This window comes from Balaenoptera ricei, chromosome 8 (genome assembly GCF_028023285.1).
Source record: "Balaenoptera ricei isolate mBalRic1 chromosome 8, mBalRic1.hap2, whole genome shotgun sequence".
NCBI classification, from domain to species: Eukaryota; Metazoa; Chordata; class Mammalia; order Artiodactyla; family Balaenopteridae; genus Balaenoptera; species Balaenoptera ricei.
In genome coordinates this window covers 112,312,636-112,339,842 of record NC_082646.1, presented here as the reverse complement: position 1 = coordinate 112,339,842, position 27,207 = coordinate 112,312,636, and the positions used below count along the sequence as shown (strand labels likewise).

The following is a 27,207-nucleotide window of genomic DNA, read 5'->3' as shown; positions in this document are numbered from 1 at the left end:
CGAGGAGAGCGCGGCACTGCGGTGACTGCGGCCGCGAGGAGAGCGCAGCGCGAGCAGCCGCCGCGTGCCAGGCACAGCGACCGTCTGCCGAGTGGCCGCAGTGGCGCCCGACCCGGGTTGATGTGGCGGCCGTCCCGCCGCTGATTGGATGGCCCGCGGGGGCGGGCGTGCCACGTGCTGCAGCGCGGATTGGCCGGGCACAGAAAGCGGTGTGCCGCGCTCTGCCATTGGCCGAGACGGCTGGTGCCGATGCCACCCGGGCTCGCATTGGCCGGGCGAGCCCAGCGCCACGTGCCGCGCCCCGCCCTGTCCGCCCCTGCTCAGGGGCTGTGCCACCCCCACCCCCACCGCCACCGCCACCACCACCACCACCTCGGCGGTCTGAGCGTCCACCCTTACGATCGGGTCCTCTTGCGAGTCCAGCGCTCGCTCCGCGCCTGGGTCGCCCCTCGATGCGGCGCCGTGCACCCCAGGGTGACCTCGCGGAACATCTGCGGCACTCTACACGTGGCCAGCCCTCTGCACACCCTTCCCCGCGGGTCCACTCAGTCGTATGGGCGGGGTGCACAGGCTCCCGCGTGGCTGGACGGGCGCACCTCCCTCAGGGGCTCTGCTGCTCCGTCTTCAGGAGACCCTGTGAGGAAGGTGCCACGATTTAACCAGGTCATCACCCTGTGGGAGTTGGCAGGGCTGATGACCCAAATGGCCTGTCTTCTGCTGGACCCTGACAACTCTGTGTGCGATCTCCTCCTCGTCCTAACCTGTCCCCCCGCCCCCACCCCCCCTTGCCTGGAGGCCGGGTCCTGTCTCTGCCTCTTGACTGTTTTCCCTACCAACCATCCATCCGCCCGCCACTTATCCATCCAGCCATCTCTTCACCTACCCATTGGCTCATCCATCCTTCCTTCCTTCCATCCCTCCATCCATTACACCTATGGAGCTCCTCCCGGCTGCCAGGCACTGCCTTAAACAGCAGTGAGGAAGCCTGGCCTCACAGAGCTCTCACTCCACTGAGATTTTACCAGCACGCCTGGACCTCCCACTCGAATTACAGAAACAGTCTGGGAACATGGAACTCTCAGGGTGTTCTCCAAAGTTGCTACCGCTGGCCCTCCACCCAGGGTTGAGCTGGCAGCCATCCCCGCACCCAATGGGCTCAACAAGGCCATTCATCTCAACTGCTTTGCCTGAAATATATGTCTATGAAAAGACCCAGGAATCTGTCCAAGGGTGACTGAGTCCAGTTTTATCTTGTGGTTCAGCCTAGAGGACAAAGGGGAAATGGTGTCGTCTTTTCCGGTGTCAATGGCTTGCTCTCTGACCTTCAGAAACTGCCCAGATTGGCCATCTCCCTGGCCGCCGCCCAGCCCATCAGAAGGCCAGGCAGGAAGCCTGGGTTGGAGCACTTGATTCGGGGGGTCATCTGCCCTTGCCACCTGGCTGGGAGGGTTTTGGCATCTGTCTGTCCTGGAGGCACTTGTAACCAGGACCAACCAGGTGGGGCCCTGCGTTCAGAGGGCCCCATGCTTAGGGGTTAATGCTCTTTTGTCGCCATCTTGAAATTCTTAATAATTTCATCAATATCTTCGAACTTGTGTTTTATGAGTGAAGTCTGATGGGACAACGGAGCAGGCTCGGGGGGCTTGGAGCCTAGGCTCACAGGTGGTGCCAGCCCCTCTCTGCTCCCACAGGACAGGTTCTCAGCTGCCCTCTCTCCTGCCTCTTCTGACTGCCTAGCCTCCCTCTCCCCACTCCCACAGGGTGACCCTCTGGCCCTGGCCAAGAATGGCGGGGAGGGACTGGCGTCCTGGCCCACAGTCCGCCACGCCGAGGCCCCTACTTGAAAGATGGAGGTGACGCTGCCAGCCTCGCGAAGCTGCTAAGACAAGAACAAGAGAGAATACAGGGGAAAGCAGTACAAGCAGCGCGGAGCCGGCAGGTCCAACATGGCCTCAGGCACTACCCTGGTTCTTACTGCTTTGAGCAAGTGGGATCCGGTTCAGACCTCTGCCTCCTGTGGCCTCCCACATCTCTCTGTGGGAGGTGGGGCCCCTTCCCTGGACACCCTGGGGCATGTCCGTTCCCACCACCCCCCGCCCCACCCCGCCCCGGGATGTCAGGGAAGCAGGAGCCCCAGGACTTCAGAGCAGTTTCAGAGATTTCAGCAGCACAGAAATCCCTGCCTGTGTGGGGTTTACATTCCAGTAGGAAAGACAGACAAGAGATTCTCCGAGTGTTCTGGACATTCTCCCTTGTCAGAACCGACGGTCCCTAGGTTGCTTTCGTTAGCTGCGTCGTAGGAAGGACCATGGTTGACCCCCTCTAGTCCTCATTCATGAACGCCAGCTTTTTCCCAACCTTTTGATCTTGGTTTGGGGTTTGCTTTTAATCCGAGGATGTTGAGCATGGGATGAAAAGCCATCTGAAGCAAATCCACTTAAAATGGTGACCACCTCCGAGTAAAGAGTGACAAAGGGTATTGATGAGAATTCCATCTTGAAAACTGATTTTTTTTTTAATTGAAAAAAAAACTGATTTCTTTAACTGGATTTTTTTTTTCAGTGAATTTACAATGTTGTGTTAGTTCCTCGTGTACAGCAAAGTGATTCAGATGTGTGTGTGTGTGTGTGTGTGTGTGCATACGTATATACGTATATATACTCTTTTTCAGATTCTTTTCCATTATAGGTTATTACAAGATATTGAATATAGTTCCCTGTGCTATAGAGTAGGTCCTTGTTGATCATCTATTTTATATATAGTAGTGTGTATCTGCTAATCCCAAACTCCTAACTTATCCCTCCCCCCCTTCCCCCTTTGGTAACCATAAGGTTTGAAAACTGATTTTTAAACATCCTTAAAGCTGAGTTGACTTGATCTTGTAACTAACAAAATGGGGCTTCTGATTGTGTACCCGGAAGGGACGCATCACAAGAGTGGCCGGATTCATGCGTGCGTGGTTTCCCGTGACGGTGGCTTGCTCCAGCACGCCCTCTAACCTCAGGCCCTGAGATCCCAGACCATCAGATCCCTGCCTCACAGACTCGCTCACGGTGGAACACTGTGGGCACCGCGGGCACCGCATCTTGGTGTGCTCGTGTGACCGTCTCCTGGGGGCCGAGCTCTGAGCCAGGCCCCGGAGCCCACCGCTGGCCGTTCTGACACAGTGGTGGGGAAGGGTGGTTCCGAGCCACACGCGGGCCGAGCCCTCAGCCCTCACCCCCTCACCGCGCATGGGGCGCCGTCAATCAGCCAGTGCTGCCCGCCAGCCCAGCGCACCTGTTGTGCGCTCCCCAGCCCCGCCTCCTCCCTAGGCCTTTGGGGGAGACAGAGAGGAAAACAGCCCGAGACTGAGAGGGGTTTCTTGTCTCGTCGGGAGACAAGAGACACGTGGGAATTGGCTGAAGAAGCATGTGAGGCTGGGCGGACTCCAGGCCAGCCCGGGACAGACTGGGGGCTGCCAGGCGGGCAGGGGGGAGGGGAGCCTGGAGCCGGCCTTGGGCACGTGGGCAGAATTCAGGGACGGGGTGGCAGGCACGGCCAGCTCCTCCCTGGGTTATACTGGGCTCCCGCCCCAGCCTGGACCAGCACAGGGGCTCCCTGGTCCTGGAGGCCCTGGGGAGTGGCACCTAGCCCCTGTCACCTTCTGGGGCTCGGGACTGTGGGGCGGGTGTGGGGCAGAGAGCCCGGGCACCTGGCGGCCTTGACTCCGGCTCCCCGTGTGACAGAGGGCATCTGGTTTATCTCATCCGTACGCGATGGGGGCCGCTCCCTCCAGCACTGATATTCGGGGTTCAAAAGGTTTCCTCGCAGGCCCCTGCACCCGAGTGCACGCACGCACACACGCACACACAGCTGAAGAGAATTAGGCTCAAAACGTCCACTCGGCTTGTCTCTTGATTCCGAGGTATTTAGAATGGGGGTGGGGGATTAAGGGAGGAAGTTGCTGAGCTAATTCTCCTGCCTTTGCCAGCACAGAAGTGCAGATGGGGCCCAGAGCCCCGCCGTGTCCCAGAGGAAACACCAGCCCTCCTTCACACGGGGCCGGGCGGGAGGAAAGGACAGGGGGGGAGCCCCTCACCCAAGCGACTGGACGTGGCGCGACCCGGCCGAGGGGTCCTCCCGGCCGCAGTTCGCCCTCCACCACTCCCCACCCCAAGAGTCTTAAGGGTGGAACCAGCTTCAGGCTCAGCCAGGTTCCCGGAGAGCTGCTTCCCTCCAAAGCAGGGAGGCCCAGGGCCACGTGGCTGCCTCAGCCCCATCTTCCCAGGAAGGGCCCTTGCCCCACGCTGCTCTCTGAAGTGGGCAGGAACACAGAGCGGGACGAGGAGCCCGAGGTCTCCCTGTGTGGCTGACACAGTTGCCGAGAAGCCCCCTCTTCCGGTCAGCCCTGTCCCCGTGTCCCCGGCAGCCGGTGGCCTCTCCTTGGTCCTTCTCAGTGCTGCGCTCACGCTGCATACGACACACACCACCGCAGCTGTCCCTGGTGAGGGCTCTGTGACCCTCACGGCGCCACCCCCAGCTCCGTTCCCCCAGGCTCCCTGCCTTGTGTTCTCCACTTCAGAGCTTGGCACCCCTGGTGAGAGCGGGCAGGCTCAGGTTCTGGGCCTCGCAGGCCGTGGTGGGGATGAAGTGCAAGTGCAGGGGCGTCTCTGGGAGGTCTGGGGGAGAGAGGTGGTGAGGATCAGATCTCCCTTCTGGAAAGATCACTCTGGCTGCCAAATGGAGAGAGAACTGGAGGGGGCAGGGAGGCAAGGGGGCCCAGGAGGACCGTGGGGAGCCTCGCCATTGCCCAGTGAGAGGGACAGGAGCCTTGGCAGCCTTGGTGGCTGTGGAGGTGAAAGAAACAGCCAGGCCCGGGCCTCCACGGGAGGCAGCTTTGGGAGGACTCCTTGGCAAGACCAAGGACGAGCTTCGGGTAACCCTAGGATGGGTTTGGAGGGAAGGTTAAGGGTCCACGGAAAAATGTTAACAAACCTGTGTACGTGCATCAGTCCCCTCCCCCACCCCTAGCTGCGGAGAGATCCCACGGCCCTGGGACATCGTCACTCCATGGGTACCCAGCTGTCTGTGGTACCCGTCCCCATCCTAGCTAGCCGAGGCCTGGGCGGGGCACAAGTGTGACTGGCATGGGTCCTGCGCCTCCCGATTCCAGGACGTTGTTGGGCCCCCATAGCACCCCTTCTCCAAGAAGGAGACAGGAATGGAATCACGGGGGGAGTGTCCTTAGACAATTATGCTGCGTTGGGGTCAGTCCCGGCCTTCCCTCACCAGCAGATTTGCTTTCCTGAATTGGCGTCAGCAAGAACGTGATGCCGGATGGGTGGGGGGTCTCGAGTCCAGGAGGTCCCGATGAGTGGCAGCGTGGGGTGTGGGCCACTTCCCATCAAGAGGGCAGCTGCGCTGTGTGTGTATATGTTTGGGCATTGCACGGCCAAGCCTTGATTAGCCAACCCCGATTCTCCCAGAGCCCCTGCTTCGATGCGGGTTAACTCAGCAGCTGTCTCCTGAGCACCTGCTTGAGGCCTGGTTGCATGCCAGGCATGGGGGGTGGGAAAGCAAAGTGAGCCAGGCCCTGCCAGACCCATCGCCTACAGAGCCTTTTTTATCGCTACCTTCCAGAGGCAGTTTCTTCCCACGGTGCATCCGTCCCAGAGCGTGTCTGCCCCCACTTCCTGCCCCGGCCTGCCATTTCCACAGCCATCACTCAAGCCTAATCTCCGAGCCCTTCGGGTTGGGTGGGCCCGGGGCCTTTGAGGACATTGGCAGTGCCAGGGCCACCCCGGAAAGTGTTTTCAATTATCTCTCAAGTTCTGGGAAATGTACTTTCTAACAGGAAGTCCCATCCCCATAGCTCTGGTGGTTATAGATTGTTTTTTAAACATTGCAGGGCCCTCCACTGATATTTGTGGTGAGGACAGATATTTGCAGAGAGCCCACTATATCCTCAGCTCTGTGCTGGTGAAGAGCGAGGCAGCTGCAGTGAAACCCACCAGGCCTCTGGTGAGCAGTGGGTACAAGGTGATTGGCTGTGAGGGGGCCATGGATGGAATTTGGACAAGAAAGACAGGAATGAGAAGAAAGGGCCGTCTGACTTGGGTACCACACAGCTGTTTGGTTTTAAGACCCGTCCATGAGGTCTTTGAGACTCCTCCCTTCGAGAGGTGGAGCTTATTTCCTTCCCCTTGATTTTGGTCTGGACTTAGTGGTCTGCTTCTGACAAATAGAATTGGCAGAAGGTACACGGTATGACTTTCAAGGCCAGTCATGCAGCTTCCTCCTCGCTTTCTCTCCCTGGAATGAATGACTCTGAAGGAAACTGGCCACCATGTTGTAAGGACACTCAAGCAGCCCTGTGGAGGGGTCCACTCAATGGGGAACTGAGGCCTCCAGCCAACAGCCTCATGAGTGCACCATCTTGGAAGTGGATCCTCCAGTCCCAGTCAAGCCATCAGAGGACTGTAGCCCTGGCCAACATCTTGACTCCAGCCTCCCAAGAGACCCTTGCCAGGTTCAGCCTGACCCTTGACAGGGGTAGCAAGGAGGGCTCAGCCTGCCTGCCAGCTTTGTCAGTGGTTGATGGCTTCCAGGAATGTGGTATCTGGGCCGGGGGAGAAAGGGTGCTGTGACCAGACAGCAGTATCTGCCCCAGGCATACGAGTCATATTTCTGCTCTCTCTCGGAGTTTGAATTCTGCCTCCAGGCCAGTGGCTCTTAGTTAGCCTGGGGTGCCCATGAGAACCACACCCTGTGCAGGTCCCACTCACAGAGGTGAGCGATCTCAACTCAGTGGGTGGTCTCCGGGCAGCAGAAAGCTGTCAGAGTCTGAGCAGGGAGGTGACTTTGTGACATTGTGCTTGCGGTGGGGAGAAGCCAACAGCTGGAGTGTAATCCAGCAACTGTAACCGGTGACTTTTTCTCCCCCAGAGGACATCCAAGTCCAGGTCTTTAGGACACAGGTAGGATGAAGGGCGGTGCTGGCCTCTCCTGAGGCTGGCCACCAGGGACCCTACCTCTCCAGGCAGCCTCCAGGGCACCCGGACAGCAGGGGGCCGGGTCGCTATGGTGCCTTCTCACCTGAGCGGGTCTGACCCCAGCCTGCCTTGTGGGGCACAAGCCTGGGGCTAGTGGGGACCCCACGCTCTTGTGGCCATTCTCCCTTCCCTCCTCCTTTCCTGGTGCCCCGCCCTCGGGGGCCAGCAGTGGACCTGCACATCGGTCCTTTCGCTTCCCATGGGTATAGCTTCCTGTTCCTTGGTTGTGGCCTATGGGACGGAGGACGGACCCCGAACTCCTTGATGTCTGTCCCACACTGATGGTTCTCACGGGACCAAGGCCCGGGAGAAGGCTCGACAGCCAGCTCTGTCTCAGTTGTGTTTTCTGTGCCCACGGACATCGATGGCCATCTCATCAGTCAGCCACAGAGAAAGGGGAGCAGGCACATTGGGGGAAGGGCGGGGCGCCCTGTGTGGGTGGGCAGTGGCACCGAAGCCCCCTCCCATTTTTCTGCTCTCCCTGGGTCTTTGGGAAAGGCCAGCGCTTTCTGGCAGGATCGTTTCTGCTCTGTGATCATCCACTTGGAACAAAAGGCGGAAGTGGTGGGAATGGCCCAGGTTTCGTTAGACCCCCCTGGAAGCCAGGCACGTGCCTGCCTAGACACAGACCACACCTGGGGACTGAGCCTCCACCTCACCAGGCAGCCCCTGCCTCCGAGGCCTCACCCGCTGGCTGGTGCTGTGGGCCATCCAAATGCGTGTCCACCTGGAGCCCCAGTGAGGCTCTCAGAGCAGCCTGGACCCAGCAGGGTGATGGATGGGTGCGGCCGGGGCCCCTCCACGTAGGAAGTTCTGTTTTACCAAACCAGCAGCTTGCGGTGGTCACTCTAGCAGACCCAGTTCTAAAGGCTTTATGACCATAGCTCAGTTAATCCTATCACAGCCCACCGTGGAGACGGGAAACTGAGGCACAGTGAGGTCAAGGGACTTGCCAGGTGTCACCCAGGTAACAGGTGCCGGAGCCCGGCTTTGGACCCTGGCATCATGGGCTCTGTCTGTCTGTCCTTCCCTCTCCACCGCTCGGCCTCAGGACACGGCCCTGCTTGTATGGCAGCCACACGGCTCGGGTGGGCAGTCCAGTCATGGACACAGCACTTCCTGGACAAGGGGGCGGGTGTGCCTTGGTCCCCATTTGGCCTCCTGGGTGCTGAACCCACGTGTGCCCAGCGGGGGAGGCATTGCCGGGCCCCTGGAGCCAGACTCCCCCAACAGGTGACCAGGACTGGGGACCCCAGCACCCCTGCTCATTAACCGTTCCACTTGACCATGACATTCTTTTTTACGTAGCTGGGGAGGCCACAGAGGACCCCTCCTCAGCAGGGGGAGGACCCCCAGCCCCTCGGCCCAAACTGGCTTCAGAGCAGGCACTGAGCAGACTCGCCGTGGACAGGTTCTCAGCAGAATCCTTTCCTTTCTGGGGTCTGCGGCCCGACACCAACCACCGGGGCAGCAGAGCAGAACCAGGCCAGGCGATGCATCGGGGTCTCCTGCGGGCGATGGGTCTCTGCTGGCATTTCTGTCTAGCTCCGTGCTCCTCTTTTTCCTTTGTAACTTCCCTTCAGTGTACCCCGGGTCTCCGGGGAGGGTGGGGTGGTGGGAAATGGAGTCAGCGCAGGCACAGGCAGCACCCCCCCAAGGGGGTCGGCGCAGGGGCCTCTGGGGGGCACGGGGTGGCCGGCGGCCTCCAGTTGCAGCCCCGGACCCAGGTCTGAAGGCAGGCAGTGAAGGCTCACGCAGCCTCAGCTCCGAGGAAGCAGAGGACCCAGTCTGAGATGGGGGCTCCATCTCCTTCACCCCCGTTCTCCGCCACCAGGCCCACGGCCAGGGCCAAAGCCCTTCTCGAGACATGTCGATGGCAGCAAACATTTTACAGATGTGACATGCTCGGAGCCTGGCAACAGGGGCAGTCCAGCTGCTGGAGAACATGGCTGGATTTACGTCCACGGCAAAGCACCCGGTCACCTTTCTCTGCTTGGAGTGTAATCTTTTTTTGGAAGCCTTGCTGGAAAATCTGAATCTTGTGAGCCATCAGCTGTTTATAATCAGAGAAGCATATGTTTAAAAGAGCTGAGGGGCCTTATAAACTCCGTGTGCAAATTACCTTTGGGGCTGCCTGCTCCCCCGCCCCTCCCCACGGCTGCCATCGCTGGCGAGGGGCTCAGCGCGCTGCACAGAATTACTGTAACCCCGTTGTGGCATGGGGTCTGTTTAGCTTTAGTCACGTCAGCTTGGCCCTGGGGCGTGGGAGCCTCTGTCTCTGCTGCACGGTTTCCAGGCCCCCCCCCCCCCACCCCAGCTGCTGAGGACTTCTGGCTCCCTGTTCTTGGGCCCTCACCATGAGAAACATCCAACCTGGGAGCCGTGTAGCACGACGCGGGGAGGAGGGCTTCCTGGGCCCCGCCACACTCAGGGGCAGCCTGGACTTGGGGTTCCGCTCTCGGGGCCTGCTCGGGCGCCAGCGTCCCGCAGGGTTATTTGTTTGGTGTTTTCTTGGTTGTGATTTTTGTTTCTCTAATAGCTTTATTGAGATAGAATTCACATGTCGGACAATTCACACATTTAAAATGTACGACTCAATGGTTTTTAGTATGTTCCGAGTTGTGCAACCATCACCACTAGTTCCAGGACATGTTCAGCCCCCCGAAAAGAAGCCCCGCCTCCTCTGTCTGCCACTCCCTATTCCCCTCCCACTCCCCAAGCCTGGGCAGCCACGCGTCTACTTTCCGTCTGTAGGGACTTGCCTGTTCTGGATATTTCATATGAAGGGAATCCTACGATATATGGTCTTTTGTGACTGGCTTCTTTCACTGAGCACTATGTGTTCAAGATTCATCCATGTGGTAGCCTGTGTCAGTGCTTTAATTCATTTTTATGGGCAAATAATATTCCATTTTATGGCTGGACCACATTTTATTTATTTATTCATCCACTGATGGACATTTGGGCTGTTTCCACTTTTCAGCTATTACGAATAATGTTGTCGTGGACATTCGGGTACAAGCTTTTTTATGGACATGTATTTTCATTTATCTCAGGTATCCATGGAGGAGTGGAATTGCTGGGTCATACGGTCGCCCGATGTTTAACCTCGTGAGACTGTTTTCCAGAGCGACTGCGCCATCTTATGTTCCCAGTAGCGTCGTAGGAGGGCTCTGATTTCTCCACATCCTGCTCGACACTTCTTACTGACTCTCATTTTCATCTTAGCCTTCCTAGAGGGTATGGAGTGATATCTCATTGTGGTTTGGATTTGCCTTTCCCTGTTGGCTAATGATATCGAGCATCTTTGCCTGTGTTTATTGGCCATTTGTATATCTTCTTCTACGAATGCCTAGTTAGATCTTTCGCCCATTTTTTGGTTGGGTTATTTATCTTTTTATTATGGAGTAATTCGAGTTCTTGAAGTAGTCTAGATACAAGTCCCTTGTCAGATACATTTTCCCTCATCTTTGGGTTGTCTTTTCACTTTCTCGATGGTGTCCTTTGGCTCTCAAAACTTTAAAATTTTGATGAAGTCCAATTTACCTACTTTTTTCTTTTGTTGCTTGTGTTTTTAGTCTTATATCTAAGTAACAGTATGCACATCCAAGGTCACAAAGATTTATCCCTGTGTTTTCATCTAAGAGTTTGATAGTTTTTGCTCTTACATATAGGTTTGGGATCCATCTGAGTTAATTTTTGTATATGGTGTGAGGTAGGAGTCTAGCTTCATTCTTTAACATGTAGATGTCTAGTTATCTCAACACCGTTTGTTAAAAAGACTATTCTTTCCCCATCGAGTTGTCTTGGGCACCCTTAACGAAAATCAATTGACCATCAATGTATGGGTTTATTTCTGGACTCTCAGTTCTGTTCCATTGATCTGTATGTCTTTTTACGCCAGTACCACAGTGCCTTGATCACCATAACTTTGTAGTAAGTTTTGAAATCGAGAAGTGTGAGTCCTCCAACTTTGTTCTTCTTTTTCAGGGTTGTTTAGCTCTTCTGGGTCCCTTGAATTTCCATGTGAATTTTAGGATTGGCCTGTCAGTTTTTGCAAATAAGCCAGCTGGGATTCTGAGAGGGATTGCACTGAAGCTGTAGATCAGTTTGGGGAGTACTGGTATCTCAACAGTGTTAAGTCATCCAGTCTGTGATCCGGAGATGTCTTTCCATTTATTTAGATCTTCTCTCATTTCTTTCAAGAATGTCTCATAGTTTTCAGAGTGTAACTTTTACACTTCTTCGGTTGATCCTGCGGGATTTTGTGCGACCGACACCAGCAGCCATGCTTCCTTCCCACCCACTGGTTCTGCCTAGTTTCCAGGCCCATCCTCCCTGGAGCCTCCCCACTGCTCCAGGCCTCAAGACCCCTGTCTCTGGGCTCCAGCGATGTTTCTTCGTGGTGTCATCTGGTGGCAGTGCCCAAAGTGTTGCCCTGGTGCAAGTCTGCACACCCTGCATTCCTGCCTGGGGCATGCGCTCTCCTCCCCTCTCTGGGAGCTTCCTCATGTCCTGACCGGCTCCCTGAGTCACCCCTCGTGCTCCCATGGCCCTTGTAGGGCACCTTTACATGCCTCAATCATCCTCTGCCAAGTGTGAATGCCACCCCCAGACTGCGGCTCCCTGAGGCCCGAGCGGCTCCACCATCTTACCCACAATGCACCCCAAGACTGGGCCCAGGGTGTGGAAACCCCAGGAGGGTCTGCAGGAATCACTGAACTGTTTCCCAGGCAAGTCATTTTATCGCAAGTCCCCACAGCTGATAAATAGTCCTAAATACCAAGTGAGGCATCTTGGGGCCTCACCGCCAGGGAAACAGGACTTTGGCAGCTTATAAAAGGAATTTAATTTTTCATATTTCCTTTCAACTCAAGGGTCTCAAATCCAGTCTGCAGCCCTGGAGGGGAGGGTCCTGGCACTGCTTCTGAGGAGGGTGCCTTTGAGGGGAGGTCCAGAGTCAGCCCATGGCGAGCTTGCCTGGAGCCGGTGGCAGGTAGCTGGGGCTGCTCACCTGCTCACCTGTGTCTGTCCCCTTGGATGGGGCTGGGCCAAGCTGTGTGGACCAGATTGGATTACTGCCAGCTGTATGCCCGGCCTCACTGGGTCTCTCTCTCCATCTGTAAAAGCGGGGGGCGGGGGGAGGGGGGGAAACACTCCTTGGATTCCCTGACCGCCAGAAAGTAAGGAAGGGGACCACGTCCGAGGAAGTGATGGTTTATGAGTCCTTTGGGAACTGGGGAGGGGCTTTGTGCCCGTGCCTTATTTAAGCCGTGAATATCACTCACTGCCCTCATTTGTCTGTTCATTCTGCACTTATTGAGCGCCGTCTGTGTCCCTCGCCCTCTGCTAAGCCTGGGGACCGCAGTGTGGAGTGGATGGACACCAGTCCTCCCTGCCTGCTCCCAGCTGGGCTGCCCGGCCTCAAGGAGGTCATTACAGGATGGCGGGGGCCGGGGCCAGAGTGGGATGCTATGCTCGCCAGCAGCCCCCCAAGGCTGTGGGGAGGCCCAGAGCAGGGCTCTGTGAATCACAGTGAAGGGTTGGGGGCAGAGAGCGCCCAGGGCACCAGGCCAGACAAAAGTGTGTGGACTGGAGTCCCGAGGCCCGCGTGCCAGACTCGGAGCCTCAGCCTCACCTCGTGAGGCAGGGGTGGGTGGAGGAGCTCTGGGGGCTTCCATTCAAACGTGCAGATGGGGTCGAGGGGGGGGCCCTCCGGGGGGCCCTCCCCGTGACCACCCCCGCCTCAGGCCTGCCTTGCTCGTCCGCAGCCACACCCCGTGGCGGGGAAGCAGAGCCGCGGGGCTCCCGAGCCTTTCCCACACGTGACTTTCTCGCAGGCTCCTGGCAGGGGGCTTGCACATTGGCTCCTTGAGAGTCTTGGGCGGGACACGGGAAGGAGGCTACGGGGAGAACGGAGGGACTTCCACCCCTGCCTCCCTGTGAGGCCATTGTCAGAGCAAGGGCAGCTCCCCGGACGACCCCCAGCTGTAAAGAGGGTGGGGAGGACGGTCCTGGTGTGGGTGAGGACTCGGAGGCCTCTCCGTGCGGGCCCACCACTTGGCACGGGGCACCCAGGAGGCGGCCGGCGAAAGACTCCCTGTGATGTGAACCGCTGCACGAAGCATTTGGTTGTTTGGGGATTTTTCGTTCGGGAGGGATTAATGAGCCTCTGAACGAGATCCCAGAGAGCAGCCAGGACCCTGCCTGAGATTCGGCTTCCGTGGACTGAGTGTGGGGAGCCCCCGCTCCTCCTGGCGCCCCGGGCCAGCCGGACCTGCATTCCGCTCCTCCTCCCGCCTGCTGGAAACGTTCCCTGAATCACATTGTTCGCGCTCTCCATCGGCCCTTCTGGGCTCTTCCCTGCCGCTCGCCATAAAAACGCTCCAGTCATCTTTTCCGCTGTGGTTTTTATTGTTTTATTTTATTATTCCAGCTCGATTCAGTTGGGAAGAGCTAGAGAAATGATTTCTTCTCCCCCAGACTCCAGAACAAGTCGTAGCCATTGTAGATTTTAATCAATCACCACTCCCCCACTTCTGTTTTACTTTCTTCAACTTTTCTTTCCTCCCTGTAAACGGGGTTTCAAGGACAGGAACCCATGTTGCTCCCGGAGCGGGTCTCCGTTCCCCACCCCCCGCCCCCCCGCCGCTCCCACCCGATGGGAGAAAAAAGTGAGCTCAGATCGTGGGTCAGCTCTGTTTCTGGAGGCCATGGCCACAGGCGCTGCTGGCCCCTGGCTGGGCTGGGCTGTGGTGGAGCCAAGTGCAGGGTGAAGGCCCAGGGAGGAATCTGGGCTCTTTTGGCTGCCGGTAAGATTATCCATTAAATCCATATTCCTCACTGTAGAGTTCACGTATTCAGAGAATATCCCGTACTCTGGCCGTCTTACATTACTGCAATATTGCTTCCAGATGGGCAAACACCCACTCAGAGCCCGGCCCTGCAGACGCGACGGCCCAGCGTGCTGTTCACCACCGTGCCTTTGTTCTCTGGGTCCCACTCGGTCCCCACTCACTTGGGGAGCTCTTGGGGGTGTATTGGGGGCGCCCCCGGCCCCACAGGAGTCTCTGCAGAGAGAGAGCGGCCTGGATGCCGGAGCGTCTCTGGGCCGGAGCCACAGGCAGAGGCCTCCTTCCTGAGCTTTCCCCGTGGTCGGGGCTGTGACAGGCGTGGTCCCACCGGTGCCCCGGCTGGAGAGGTCCTGCTTCACCCCCGGGGATAAGGCAGATGGAGCATTCTAGCATTCTGCCCCTGACCGGGTCAGGCCCACTCCCCTCACGCAGCCGGGGCACCGAGGTCAGGCCCTGCCCGGCCCCTGCCCGCCCTCCCCGGCTCCTGAGAGGCAAGGCATGTGTTCCGAGCTCCCGCCTGCTGGGGCCGTGGTCTCGAGCCTTCCTCACGTGGCTCCACTGCTGGGTCTGAGCGTTCTGGTGGAGTCAGGGCAGTGGGACGGCCATTCTGTCATCAGTGGGGATGAAGCCTGCTCTCTGCCCATCCCCGTCTCTGTGTCCCTGGGCTCTGACGTCGTGCAGGCTCTGTGTGGATGGAGGAGCTTGTGGGAGCCGCAAGTGTTAGGCGGACAGGTTGGGGGAGGAGGGTCACTCGAGGCTTCACAGAGATGGTTTCTTTTTTTAAGGAGGAGACGGCACAGCGCAGGCCAAGGCGTGGCAGGTGAAGGGGCCGACCCAGCCGGTGTGCCCGGGCTCTGGATGCCCCGGGGATCTCAAGGCCGGGGCAGTGCCAGGTGGGAGAGGGTCTCGAAGCCCAGCTGAGGAGTCCCGCCATCAGCTTTCAAGCGGTGGCATTTCTTCCTCGGGCAAGGCAGCGATGTGGACAGACGTGCCTATCCCAAAGAGTCCCGGTCCTGGGACCTGACGCCTGGTCCCCTCACGGCACGTGTTCTCTGGCTTGTCAGCATCTTGACGCTCTGAGTGGGCACCCCAGGGCTGGGTCCCTGAGGAGAGGGCGGGCGGGGCAGGCGCTGCACACACAGGGCCCCGGGTGCAGGTCGGAGCAGCAAGACGGGCGGGTCAGCAGTCAGTCACGACACTGAGCGACACGTGGGCCTGCCAGGCCCTCGCATCCCAGCAAGCTCTCGGCACCAGCCTGGACCTACGGACCAGGACCCCCAGCACAGAGATGTTTGCCCGCCCGCCCCAAGCCCCGCAGCCGAAGAGCGGCCAGTGGGGTTCGGTCCCGCGCCTCTCCCAGGGGTCAGGGCTCTCTGGGGAGCTCAGGGGGGCCCACGCCTTAAAGGCCTTATCCTGGGCGAGCGGGGAGGTGGGGCGGGGCCGGCTTTGCAGGTTAGAAGACCCCTCCGGTGGCCAGTGGGGGGCTGGAGGGGAGACCAGGGAGGACCCTCCTGCAGCCGCCTGGGCACAAGGCGCTGCAGCCAGGCCTAGGCAGGGCTTACAGGAGGGAAAGCGGGGAGGGTGAAGGGGGCGCCGGCAGCCACTCTGGGACCTACCGGTACCTGCTGTGCGTGAGGCCCAGGGAGAGGAAGGCGGCCGGGGGCCGTGGTCCCAGCTGTGGGTGTGGGATGGGGGCCACCGCACCCCGAGAAAGACCCAGACCCAAGCCTGCCTCCTCTGTCCCACCCCTCCTGGGGTCTCGTGGAGGAGACTCCCATCCCTCCCTGGACCCTGCCAGCCTTCGGAGCTGATGACCACGCCGGCAGTCAGATCCAGAAGGACCTCTCTTGTGGGGAGTGGGTGCTGGCTCGGGTGCCAGGGAGCCCTCCCGGGGCACCCCCATATCACACTCTGTCCCTCTGGCCACATTCCGGACAGACCTACCCGTGAGGGTTGACCGGCTAGGGTGGCCCCGCGCTTTCCTGAAGCCTCGTGTCCACCTGAAAGCCACAAGCCTCCTGGGCTGGGGGAGTCGCCGCGGGGGCCCAAGCTCCAGTGATTGAGTGGGCAGGGGGCGGCCGGGTCAGAAACCAGGCTGATGCAAAGCATTAAACCGTCCCGGAGTCGCCTCAAAATCCCTCTGGCTGTAACGGATGGTGGGGGAGAGGCGGCCCTTTTACCCAAGGGACAAATTTGGGGCTTGATTACCTGAGATAAAACAGGGCTTCCCTGACAACCTCAGGCCTGCAGCTTCGGGATTAATTCCCTCCCGTAAAAGCAAATTTCAGAGGGTTTAAGCCACCCGGGGGCCGCGCCCTGCCTTTGACCTCTCGTATGCTGGGAGTGACAGGACCAGCTCTGTCGTCAAGGGCTGACCCTGCCCGTGGAGGTCAGACCCCCTATTTCTCACCCACCTCGTTTGTCTTGGTTGCTAGGCCCACATTAATTGCTATTTGTATCGCTTACAATTTTTCACATTTGGGGTGGTCGTAAATAACCCCAAAGTGATCCGTGCCCCCTCTCGGGGCCAGGCTGGGGCGGGTCTCCTGCTGGGGAAGAAGCAGGAGATAGGCGTGAAGCTGAGGGCCCCCTCGGCTTTCTCAGACGCATCATAGCTCATCTGGGGCCCCCCCCCCGGGGGGGGATGGTCTTGGGTGGTGGAACTACGTGGCTGGCCCGCTGAGCCACGGTGGTCAAAGGCAGCCCAGTGGTCGGCAGTGCCACGTGCGTGGTGGCCATCCAGGAACCTCTGAGTGTCCCTTCTCCACGGGCAACCTTGTCTTTGGTCCCAGGGCCAAGTAGCGTCAGTGCAAACAGCCTCAGTTCCGCAGGGCCGGCTGGCTTTCCTCTCCCTGCCCTCTCAGAACATCTCAGCTGAGGGCTTCCCAGCGACCACCAGGCCCCGACTGGCCCAAGACGTGGGGCTCTCGCTAAGTGGGGGGTCTGCGGATGGCACAGGCGGTGTGGACCTTCTCCTGGAACCGGGCAGCCCGCGGTGAATGGAGCAGGCACTGGTATTCTGGCCCCAGGGCGATATTTCTATTCCCACGTTCAGAGCGAGCCGCAGGCAGCCCGGAGCCGGAGGTAACGACGAAGTCCTGGATAGTAAGCAGTTTCCAGGGATCACGCCCGGCCTAAGGCCAGACGCACGGTAGGGGCTCAACATACAGCTACCGAATGAGTTCACAGGTCTTGACATCAGATGCAGAATGGACAACGGGCCCTGGACTAGCCAGGATGGGCTTCATTCCCCTTTGTGCTGCTTGTTTAACGCAGAGCGGCTGGGGGGCCTGCACAGGAGGCCAGGCCGCTCTCACAGGCAGCCCTGGTCACTGTGCCAACAGGAAAGAGAGCCTGGGGGGATGGGGTGAGGCATTTGGGGTCCCTCCCCCCCACGAGGGAGGACACCATCGGAGTTTGGGGATCAGGAAGCCACACACGTGGGTTTCTGCTCTAACGGCCCCTTGTTGGGACCTAGGCTGGCTCTCTGGAAGGGCTCCGGCCTTGCCCCTCGAGGTGGTGGCGTGGAGCCCCGTACGTGCAGCGCACTGTGCGGGGCCCGAGTCCACGTCCTGCTCCACCGCCTACGAGGCGCGTGTTCTCAGGCTTGACATTTACTTTCTCTAAGGGTCAACCCGGGGAGCACAAGCCCTCCCTTGCAGGGCCACGTATGAGCTTAAATGAGATTCGTGCCCGTGAGGTGCGAACCCAGTTCCCAGCACGGAGCAGGCAATCACCGGGGGGTTGTACTATTATCGACAGGCCAAGCCGGCTGGACCTTCTGTGCGGCCTCCCACACCCTGCAGGCCTGCGGACTCCAGCACCGTGTCCTGGAAGAGTTAATGATCAGCCAGAGCCCCTGCCCCCAGCCGCAGAAAGGGTCTTGCTCGCTGGTGACCATGGCCCCCTGGAAACCAAGCTGCCCTGAGGTCTAGGAGAACGGACCAGGGGTGGGAGGAGAGAGGGGTGCCTGAGCAGAACACCCCCCCTTCCTTCTCACTCCCAGTAGGGCAGACAGACACAGCAACCCCTGCAGGGGCTCTTCCCAGCACCGTGTCCCTCGGGCTGCGGGGCTCTGGGTCACCTCGGCGATAGTCAAGGCTGTCTGGCGGGGGGGGGGGTGTTGTTGGAGGACAGCTCATGGCTCACCCTAAAATGAGAGCGGTAACAGCCGTCCCACCAGGCACATCTGATTGCAGCCTGGCCTTCCATTTGCAGGATACTCAGTTTCTCCAAAAAGCTCAACATCAGAAAGTCAGCAGAAAGGAGACCGAGGTGGCCACGGTAGAGTTCCTCGCTCCCTCCCCCACTCCCTCCCTCCTGACTTTCCGCCCTTCTCCCTGTCCTTCTCCCAGAGCATTACCTGCCCCCTACCCCCCAGGCCCCCCCAGGCCCCAGGCCCCGGGCTAGGAGGAGCCCTGGTGTTGGGGGAGGGGCGTTCCCAGAAGTCACAGCCCCCCTCCCCCACCTCCCGTATTCAGGAAAGTTCCTCAGGCCCTACTGGCTGGCTTCTTATTTTGTTCTGAACACAGGCCCTCAGAGGAGCAGAGTGTGGGGATGTAGGGGCCTCCCTCGGGATGCCATATGGGGGTTGGAGGGAGACAGGAAACCTGCTCCGAGGGTGAGGGATCGTGAGGGGCAGGCTGTCGGTGGTCTGGGGTCAGAGGACCCCTCCCCACCCCTGCTCGCCCAGGACCTCGAGGTCGGAGTACCCCGGGGAGTAACTCAGCATCAGGGTACTTCGGGGGTCCTGGAGAAAGGACTAAACTTTGCTCTCTGCCTGGGACGGGCACGTGTGCTGCAGAAGCACTTCTTCTGGCTTTGCTTTGTTGAAAGGGTGTAGCCTCGGGGCCCCGGCAGCGCCTTGTCTGTGGGGTTGATCCCTCCTCAAGATGAGCCCGGGTGGACAGGCCATCCTGCCCAGCCTGGCTTAGAACCCTCGAGGACTCCCCAGCACCCAGGGTGGGGCTCAGAGCAGTGCTTCAGCCGCAGCCCCTCCTGACCCCCGCCTTCCTCTCCCTGCTGTCACCTGCCGTCACCCCCACCCACTCTCCTCCCACTGGGCACCGGCCGCCAGAGCCCCTGAGGGGTCCCAGCCCGGCCTGGCCCCCGTGCTCCCTGGCTAAGCCTCCTCCTCACCTCTGTTTCCACACCGTCCTTCTGACTCATGGAGGCCTCCCCGACCCGTGACCCCCCCCCCGTGAGCTTTATGGGGAGCAGCCCCCGGGACATGGGTGACCAGAAGGAGGACGGGCAGGGATCGGCCAGCTCCAGGAGTTGGCTTCCAATGACTGTTCACCGTTGAGGAAAGTGAGACCGTCCGGAGCCATGGCTCCGGGGGCACATGCGCGGCCTGGGCGGTCTGGGACCCTCCGAGCGGCTCTGTGTAGGCGCGTGACCCGGCCAGTGCCACCTGTGTGTTGGGGGAAGGGAAGCTGCTGTTAGGACACCCTGAGTGTTGGTGTCCTCCTGGGGTGTCCACCCCCCTTGGAGGTGTCGATTGCGCTGTCGCCCCGCCTTGAGTGCATGCGGGGGCGGGAGACCCGTGGCGCCGAGCCCCCGCCAGCCACCTCGGAGCTGTGGGCTTAGGATACAGGACTGACCTCCCCCATCTGGACTTGCGCGTCTCCTAATCGCGGTTGCTAGCAGGCCTGTACCTCTTGACCATGGACGTGAGGTTACAAATGCACGAGTCTAGCCGTCGCAAGAGGTGATGGTGGTTAATGCCATTGTCACTCCTGGCACATGCGTCCCCAGAAGCTGGGGAACACAAACCGAAATAAGAAGTCAGGAAAATCGTCTCTGCCTGAGAACCCTCATGGTTTTGCCACCCCCGATCTAGATGCTGCCTGGTGGGTGGCAGCCCTGTCTGGTGGCCACAGTGCCCGAAGCCGGGTGGTAGCAACCAAAGCTGGGGCTGCCAGGCACAGAGCCTCGGGCCATAGGCTGTGTGGTTTCAGAGAAACAAACAGCCCCAGCTTGGCTGTGACCTCTGGAGGCATCCTAATTGTCCATAATCTTCAGTTACGGAAAGACGGAAATGAACTCAGATCAAGGTCTTATCACAGATCTATGACCAGGCCATGCACATCATGTCCCATCCCCATCATGTACCCCTTGCGGGGTAAACCGAGCCTCAGTCTCCCACAACTGGCTCCCGACTACCCGTTTCCGTGCAGGCTGGAGCAACCAAAAGAGCGGGGTTCGGTCCCCGAACTCGCTGAGGCCTGCAAGGAGACACTCCCGCTGCAGGAGACGGAGTGGGAGCTGACCTTCCAAGTCGATTGGACACGCGAGATTTAGACACTCGAGACAAAGCGTCTCCGTCGTTTATTATCTGTAGAGAGCATCGGCGGGCTCGCGAAGGCTTGCGTGTCGGCAGCTCTCCCGTCCGGCAGCTTTGCACACGCAGGCATATGCTCCCTGGCTCGGCTGCCTTCCGGGGCCAGGCTGAGGTCAGGCCTCCTTCGGGCCAAGCCCACGCTGGCCTTGGGAGGGGACAGCTGAAGGCCAGGAGGAGGCCACTGGCCTTGGGAGAGCCTCCCGAAGCAGAGGCAGCCCCCTCGAAGGTCACCTGGCTGCTCTCTGTGAGGGGAGTGGGACCCAGGGCTGGCCAACACCAGCAGTGTGTCATTAACCCCTGCCTGCCCGGAGCTCCGAGCTCCTGCCGGGGCCTTCCCTGAGCGTCCTTCACTGGGGCGCCCTCCCTGGGCACCAGGGACCCAAGAGTGACCACTGAAAATGGGAGCTGAAGCGTCAGCAGCCTCTGCGCCCCCCCACCCCTTGGCAGGCCTGGCTTCCAGAGCCCAAGGCCCCCACGCCTTCTGGAGAATTCTTAGTACCGCTCTTGCAGCCTATAGGAAGTTATGCCCCTGGAGCATTTGGGGCGATCGTCCCGCCTTTGTCTCATTAAATTGGGTTAGTTTGGGGAGCAGGCCTTGCTGGGAGTCGGAGACTGGCATAGACCCCAAGGCCACTGGGGCTTGGCACTGAGGGGTTCGAGGTTGTTCCCCTGGGCCTCCCCATCCCAGAGGTCAAGCCAGCACCCCACCCGCCCCAGCCCACCTCCACAGCTTTCCAGGGACGAGGGCAGTGTCGGCAGCCACAGCTTTCCAGCTCAGAGCTCCGGCACCTGCAGAGGCCAGGCTCAGATGCAAGAAAGGGGATTTGTCTTTTGAAGCCTGTAAAGAGTTAAAAAGGCGGGGAGGGGGCCCGGCGGGGGCCTGCTTCAGGTTATCCATTCTGAATGTCAAGGGGACAAGCTGCCAGGGCCAGACCAGCTCCGGGGAGACAACACGACAAGTTACAAAACATCCAGCAGCGTCCACGACTAATTTCTTCCCCTGTTTGTCCTGCCGAGGAGGCCAAGTTAAAAGGCAGCGCTTTGGGGGTTGAAAGGCTCCCCGCAGGGTCTCCGCGCAAGGGGACCCCGAGCCTTTGCGGCCTTTGTTGAAGGCCGTTAATAAGCCGGCTCCCGCTGGGCACTTTGAGGGCCGAGGCCGCAACTCCAGCCCCAGCACGGCAACCCTCTGTCTCCTGCGCCTGCCGCCCGAGGGTGTGCCCGGCGCTTCCCAGCCGAGGTGGGAGTGGAATTAGCAGATTGTATCAAGAAATATTTCTAGGGATTTACATTCCGGTGGTCAAGAGTCTTCTCGAGGCTTTTCTCCTGCGTGTCGGGGTGGGAGCCGCCCTGCAGAGTGGGCCAGGGGGCGGGGCAGGCCTTGGGGGTCACGTCCCCATCCCCACAGGGCCTTTAAGAGGTCCCCCGCCACTCTGCTACTTGAGATGTGACAAACGGTGCGGGGTGATGGTTCTCCGGGGCTGGCTGTCGTCCCCACAGCTGCCAGACCGGCCTCCCCAGCCTGGCCAGATGCTGGCCGAACCTCCGAAGGCACCGAGCTCACCCAGACTCAACTGTCTGTCCCTCCGTCTGTCCCCCAGTCCCTTCTGAGGCCCCTCCTCCAGCTAAGGGAGGACCCGGGGTGGGCTTGTCTCGGGTGGCCCATGAGACCGGGCTCCACGGCCCCGCACAGGCCCAGCCCTCTGGGGACACCCTCACTATCAGCCCCAGAGGCCGGGCTCCATCCACGTCCCCCGGGAGACATGCACCGAGGGCTCCCTGTCCCCCTTTCCGCAGCTACCTCGGCCCCCCCTGGTCTCGCAGCCCGGCCTCTTGCGTGAGTGGCCCCCCCATGCAGGGAGCACACACCGCCTCCCGGGGTCCTGCCGGCACCGAGTGTGGGAAGCCCCACGCCCCCTGAGAGCAGGGCTGGGTCCTGAGGCCCCGGCCGGGCGAGTCTGGGCACGGGGCGGGGGGAAGCACAAAGCTGACACGCCTGTACCTCAGCTCACAGGTGACGTGACACCCCATCAGGTTGACGGGTGAAAAAAAGCAGATGGGGTGAAGGCAGGAAAGGAGAGCAGGCAGCTGGGGTGGGGCTGGGTGTGACTCCTCAGCCCATGGGGACAGCCTCTGCATGGAGGTGACAGTTGGGCGGCACCGGGGGAGGCCATCCATCCCCAGGGGGTGGGGTGTGAGTGTGGACCGTAGGAGCCCTGGTGAGGCTCTGTCACCCCAGGGCCCTGAGAGACGGCTGGAACAGGCTGGGTGGCTGAGTGTGTGTCCTGTGGGTGACGGGGACCTTGCAGGGCTGTGAGCAAGGGGGTGACCACAGGCAGAGCAGCTCTGAGTGCCCTCTTCTGCTGTCCTGCCGGCACGGGTGGGGCCGCTGACCGAGCTTGCATCCCTCTGTGGAGCTCCCCGTGCCTGGCCTCCCCGCTGCCCCAGGGTGATGGTGCTGACAGCACTGTCCCCGTTTACTGTTGGGACAAATGAGGGGTCACGGAGTCTCGGGAGCCTCCTGAGGGACACTGGGCATGTGGGCCTCTTGGGGGGATGCAAGAAGTGTATGAACTTACCCAGACCAGGCCCGATCCCGGCTCCAGCCCTCGAGACCCCCAGCAAGTCCCTCCTTCTCTGAGTCTCGGTGTCCTATCTGTCGTGTGCAATACGCTGCCACCCTCCTTGCTGCATTGGGGGTGGGGAGTGGCACAGGTGAGAGCAGGTGGCACTGTTTATGTGCCTGCCACATCTGGAAGCCCCGTGAAGACAGCCCCAGGCCTGGGCCAGCTCATGCTCCTGTCCCTGGTGTGCCGATGGTGCCTGGAAGCAGAGACGTGTAGTTAAAAGACGATGCTGAGTTTCAGAGACACAATGTATCAGTTAGCTTTGCTGCCAAACAAACTGTCCCCAGGTGGCACGGCCAAGCCCAGTTCCAGAGAGTAAAGAGACACTTCCTCCCCTGGATGAGAACGGCGAGGTCACATGGCAGAGGGGCGTGGACAGGCATGGGAGGGATGGTGGCAGCCTTCATGACCTGCCGGCCGGTGTGAAGGAATTCGCTCTTTTCAGTGGGTGGAGCAGAAATTTAAACCCTGCTCTCTCTGTCTGACACCGAGCCCTGCCCTCCATCCATGCCACCCCCCGCCCGCCCCATCACCACCTCCACAGGCAATCCCTGGGCCCTGCCCAGGGGCCCCATCCTTCTGATAGAAAACCACATCTGGACCTGGACGAGCCAATAAAGTCATTGGGGAGCCACGGACAAGGAGTCCAGGAAGCAAAGACAGAAAGAAAAACACGCACACATGCAGGCTCAGAAAATATACAGCCCTCTCTGCAGGCTCAGTATCACTTTACGGTGTCACCTTTCGGCATGTAGCCACTTATTCTGTCAGGGCGGAGAGCCCTCCCGCTCCACCAGGTGACGGTCCTAAATCCTTGGGAGCGACAGCCGTCCTCCCGCCTGGATTGGGTTTCTGCAAAAGGGAACGGGGCTGGAAGCCAGGGCCCCCATCGCGCCCGTGTAGGGCTGCCTCTGAGCTGCCGGGCGTGTGTGTGGAAGGCCGGGGGCAAGGGCTGGATGTTTCCCTGGGAAGCTGGTGCTGCCCACCGAGTGGGGAAGGTGGAGCTTTGTCCCCCAGGCAGGCCCTCAGCACTGCACCCCCTTTGCGGTCCCTTAAGGAGAAGGGCAGGAGGAGCCTGGGGGCCCCGTGCCCACGTTCCTCCCCTCTCGTCACACCCCCCAGGAGGCGGTACTGTGATTATCCTGGGCTCACAGATGAGGACGTGGGGACTTGCCTGAGGAGAGAAAGGAGTCGGAATGGGGGTGGGGGTCACCAGCCCCCCACACGTAGCAGCGTCTCTAGGATCACGCTTTTGGCCTCAGCACAGAGCTGGCTTCGTCCTGCCCTGCCACATGGCAGCTGTGGGACCTTGAACGAGATATTTAAAGGCCCGGGTCTCAGTGTTCTCAGCTATGAAGTGGGGACACAGTGGTCTCTGTTACAGGGAGCAGGCGACTGACCCGGTGACCGGTCCCAGCTTCTGAGGGCAGCGCCTGGTACAGCCAGGGCTCAGAAACGGGGGGTCTGTCGGCGCCATCACGCTGGAGTCCGTTGTGTCACCAGGACACCCAGCCAGTTTAGGGACAGTCAGCGAGCCCGACGGTCACGCGTGGGGTGTGCTGAAAACCACAGATGCGTCTGCTAAACACGGGTCTTGAACCGGGGCTCGACCTGTTCCTGCCCCGTTTCAGCCCCGAGAGCCTGGGCCCCGCAGGGACTAATCTGTGACGGGGAGACGGGAGCGCCGTGCACTTGGCGGGGACCATCCACGGCAGGGACAGTGGCGGCTGCGGAGAGCTCCGCGGCCATCTCCTCCCCCAGACCCACGGCCACGGCCGACTCATGAAATGTCAGCAGCGGGGCCACAGCGGCAGGGCCGGCACTGGGAGAGGGGATCCCGGCGTCTGCAAGTTGCTTTGGCTCTTTGGTGGCTTGACTTACAGCACACACGCTGCCACCCAGCTCTCAGGACCGGGAGAGGCCGTTCCACCACCTTTTGCCTCGAAAGAACAGCTTTCATAGCGGAGACGCCCTGCCGTTCGTCCCTTTGGGGCCCTGAGCTTCTCTCTGAGTCTCTGAACCAGAGGCCCATGTTTAGCTGTGGCTGAGGGAGCACCTTAGCGAGAGGGTCCCTGGGTTCAAAGGCCTCGCCCCCAGAACCCGAGGCTAGCTTGCCTTTGCCCTTTCCCAGACAGCCCCCCACAAGGCCAGGTGCCCCTCCCCCCCCCGGCTGCGGGCTCCACGGCTGGATTCCCACGTCCAGCTGAGGGGGATCTGGGGAAGGCGGGGGTTGCTGGCCTCTCTGAAACCGGTCAGCTTGCGCAAACGCTGTCTCCCCTGCCCCGAGTGCCGGTCACCTGCCCAGTTAATCATCCCAGGGCCCTGCGGGTCAAGGAGAGGCGGGAGGCCAACTCCCTGCTTCTCAGATTCTGCTGAACCAACTGAAACCCTAACCTTCGGGCTTCCCCACTAATTTGTGATAAGGCCTCGCCAAGAAAAACAGCAGGCGAAAGACCCCTGATTTCTCCACGAATTCCAGAGCGCTTGGTTCATTCCAGCAGGGAAGGGGCCCCGAGGCGGCCGTGCGTGCAGAGCCATCGCTGTGTGGGTGCACGGCTGGGGACGGCCTCTCGGGAGCAGCTAAGGAGGACCACCTGCCCGTTCCGAGGAGATTGCTTCCAGCTGGCGGGGCAGGAGGCCGAGGATGTGTCCCGCGGTGGCTCAGACCGGGCTGCGCTTGCTCACGTGACGTGCGTGCAGATGTGGCCCGTGCGGGCAAGGGTGTGCGTGGAGGTTCGTCCACCCAGGCTCCTGACCTGCGGACCCCAGGGTCCCCGTATGGACTGGGGGGGAGCTGCCAATGCCCTGAGAATGGGAGCCAGCGGCGCATCTGGGTGAGGGAGAGAGTCCTCCTGGAGGCCACAGCGGGCCCTCATGGGGCCCAGACACCCCACAAGAGGCGGCCACTGCTCCCTCAGAGCTGGGGAAACTGAGCCCCAGGGCGGAGAAGTGATCGGCTCCCGGTCAGCACTCCCCAGCCCCACCCCGCTGTGGCCCACGTGGCAGGGCGGTGGCCAGGAGCCCAGAGGGGCTCTGGGTGGGACTACGGTGACGAGCCAGTGGACTGGGGCCAGAGAGATGGGCAAGGCCCACTCCCAGCAGGGAGGAACATTATTTGATATTTCTTCCCCAAATCACATTGTTTCTGTGTTGGCCTGAAGAGGAGCTGACTTCAACAGGGAGACGTGGGGATGTCAGGGCACCGGCCTGTCTGCCTTCCCCTGAAATGTGCCCCTCCCTCCATGCAGCGGGCAGCCGCCCCTTGCTGGGCAGATGGGCACCCCTTCCTTCCCCCTACCCCAGCCCCAGGGCCAGATCTGCCCTTCCAGAGGCTCGGGGAGGGCACGCAGGCTCCTGCCCAGCAGCTCCCAGCAGACGTCCATGCTCCTTAAAGAGAGACAGATCATGTTCACCCTGGGCCCTGGGCTCCCCTAGATCTGCCCCCCTGGGTGGAGGGCTGGCCCTGGGCGTGGAGGTCAGCAGGGGCAGAGGACATTTGAGCCACTTGGTTGGGGGCTCAGGCTCTGCGGTCCTAGCTCCCTATCCGCAGGGGGGTCCTAACAAACCCTGTGTTGTCTTTAAAGCATCCTGGCGGAAAAGCCTGTGCCTGCCTTCTACTCTGTCGGTTTTGTTTCAAATTCTGAAGTCCTGTAACCCTTCCACCCAAGTCAGAGCTAGGCAGCATCATACACCAGACTCCGGAAGGATACCCCCCCACCCACCCAGGACAGTGGGGTTCTGGAGCAGCGGAGGCTTCAAAATCTCAGCGTCTGCAGATGTTAGGGAGCGCAAAGGCAGCTTGGGGGACGCGAGGGGCTCTGGGACAGACACCCTGGATTCAAATCCCAGCTGGCCAAGACCTGGGGCGGCTCACAGCCTCTCTGAGGTTCCGTTTCCTTATCTGTGAAATGGAGATAATAAAGGGTGACTATGTGTGGGGCAGGACTCCATTGAAAGCAGACACACTTTGGGATTATCCTGTGTGGGCGGGGTGTTGGGAAGCGTGGGGCCTCCTGCAGGAATCCGGGGCTAATGTCCTTGCAGCAGAGGGTGGGGGGAAGGGGGAGGGTACCAGAGCCCTAGAGAGCAAAGGTCAAGTGAACAGTTTACCTTGAGGAGAGGAGCAGGGACCAAAGATGGGGGGGTGGGGCGGGGGTGGCGGTCACAGCCAGCAGGGAGATCCAGACCCGAACTGGAAGGCCCCGGAAAGGAGCCTGGGATGTACACGCAGAGCCCAGCCTCCAGGACAGAGTGAGCCAGTGGAGAGGGCTGCGTGGTCTAGAAGGGTGAACAGACAGCATCCAGGATTCAAGGACACGTCAATGGGAAACACGCACGGCTGAGCCTGGCCT

At 60.3% G+C, this 27,207-nt stretch overlaps 1 protein-coding gene across 5 annotated transcripts in view; it reads left to right on the top strand.

Moving 5' to 3' along the window:
* KCNQ1 (potassium voltage-gated channel subfamily Q member 1) overlaps positions 1–27,207 on the top strand; it is a 350,251-nt gene that overhangs the window by 204,451 nt on the left and 118,593 nt on the right. The gene's annotated exons all lie outside the window — the stretch shown is intronic.